This window comes from Erythrolamprus reginae, chromosome 3 (assembly GCF_031021105.1).
Source record: "Erythrolamprus reginae isolate rEryReg1 chromosome 3, rEryReg1.hap1, whole genome shotgun sequence".
Lineage (NCBI taxonomy): Eukaryota > Metazoa > Chordata > Lepidosauria > Squamata > Dipsadidae > Erythrolamprus > Erythrolamprus reginae.
In genome coordinates this window covers 53891627-53894049 of record NC_091952.1, presented here as the reverse complement: position 1 = coordinate 53894049, position 2423 = coordinate 53891627, and positions in this window count along the sequence as shown.

Sequence of the window (2423 nt, the reverse complement as noted above, 5' to 3'; positions counted from 1 at the left end):
TATGCGATTGGCGGGAGGCGGGACAAGCGAGGTCCTCAGAGATACAAAAAGTGCAGAGCACACCCCTCCCCACCCAAACAGAGATCAGACTTCCGAGATCCACATTGATGGCTTCCCGAAGAGAAAACTAAATAAAAGCGGGTCCCCTCCTGATTTTGTTTTCCAGATTTTATTTTTATTTTTCTCCTCCATACATCAAAAAACATAAAACCACAATAAATCACTTTTTAAAAAAAAAAACCTTACTTTGACTCAAATTAAGTCAGGAGTAGGTAAAGTTGGATCTTCTATGACTTGTGGACTTCAACTCTCAGAATTCCTGAGCCAATCATGCTAGCTCAGGAATTCTGGGAGTTGAAGTCCACGTGTCATAGAAGAGCCAACTTTGCCTACCCCTGATCTAAGTGATTACTTATCAATGTCTGAGTCTGAACTTCCATTATCTTTTCACTCGACCCTCCCTTCCCTTCTTCTCCTCTCCCATTTACTTATGTATGTGTTGTTTGGTTTTAAATGATGGGGGTTTATATGTTTTTTCCCTTTTAATATTAGATTTGTTCCACTGTAACATTGTTTTTATTATTGTTGTGAGCCGCCCCAAGTCTTCGGAGAGGGGTGGCATACAAATCTAATAAATTAAAAATTAAAAAAAATAAATACTTTCTTTGGCTTTCATAGAAACATAGAAGATTGACCTCATGATCCATCTAGTCTGTCCTTATATTTTCTTTTTCTTTCTTTCTTTCTTTCTTCCTTCCTTTCTTTCTCTTTCTTTCTTGCCGCCCCTCTCCATAGGCTCGGGGCGGCTAACAATAGTGAAACAATATGAACAAATCTTTAAAAACCCTTATTTAAGAAACCAATCATACACACAGACAAACCATGCATAAGTTTTATAAGCCTAGGGGTAGGGGATATCTCAATTCCCCCATGCCTGACGACAGAGGTGGGTTTCTTGTATTTTATCCTAGGATGGATATGTTTATCCCAGGCATGTTTAAATTCAGTTACTGTGGATTTACCAACCACGTCTGCTGGAAGTTTGTTCCAAGCATCTACTACTCTTTCAGTAAAATATTTTCTCATGCTTTCCCTCCCCTTTCCTCTCCACCCTCTATCTCCTCCTACCTTCCTACTTCCTCTCCTTTCTTTACCCTTCTGAGTCAACCTTCCTCATTTTGTTAACGTGGAAGAGACACTTCTTTCTACTGAATTATATCTGACATAGTTTATTTCATTTCAATTTTCCCTAGCGCAGGGGTTTCCAACCTTGGCAACTTAAGAATTGTGGACTTCAACTTCCAGAATTCCTAGACCAGCTTTGCTGGCTGATGAATTCTGGGAGTTGAAGTCCACAAATCTTAAGGTTGTCCAGGTTGGAAACCCCGCCCTAGCATACACAACAGATAAATCAATATGTAAGGAACTGTTCCAAAGGCACAGCATAGGCATATAGTTTCAAAGGTTCATAATTTGCCAAATTTATACTGTATGTGATATGCTGTTAACAAGCTAGATATTATGCTCTGCACTGGGCTATGTAGTTAAGGGGTTCCCTCGTGGTTCCATTGCTTTAAGCCAACCTGTTTCTCAATCTTGGCCACTTTAAGACATGTAGACTTCAACTCCCAGAATTCTCCAGCCAACTATGCTTCTTAATGAATTCTGGGAATTGAAGTCCACATGTCTTAAAGCATCAGAAGTTGAGAAGCCATAGTTCCCCATCCGTCCTAAAAGAAGACATCCTCTCACTTCAGGGCTATTTCATGTCAAAGGTTGGTGTGTTCCTGACTGCCTGCTAAGATGACGGTTGAATCCGTTTTGGGATGAGCGGCATATAAATACAATAAATAATATGTATTATAGAAGAAGCTCAGATGTCCTTCCTGATCGATAGCCACGTCGCACTTTTAAATGTAAAGCTTCCCAGGTAGTACGCAAACATGAGTTCCAAAAAGTAAGGGCAACCACTTTTGTATTTATTGCTGAAAGTCAATTTCTGTCACTGTATATCAGCAACCGTTTCACTCCCACTGGTTGGAATAGGGAACATAGCACATCTAGGGCCTAAAGCAGTGTTTTTACTTGTCGACTTCCAACTCCCAGAATTCTTTAAGTTACTCCTGCTGGCTCATTAATCCTGGGAGTTGAAGGCTACAAGTCATAACATGGGTATGGTTCCCCAGTCCCATCGCTTTAGGGACAAGCGACTTCGAGGTCCCACTGTAGGAATGTACTCTTTTAAGTGTTTCTTAAAATCATTGCAAATTGGAAAAGCAGATTTTTAAAAAGCAATTCCTGGATAGGAAATTCTCAAAGTCCTGCCACTAGAGTGAGTAGTGGAGTAAATGAAGAAAGGGCACTTTTGAATCTTGTGAAGGAGCCTTTAAATATCTTCGAAATAATGTGACATAAAATTCTTC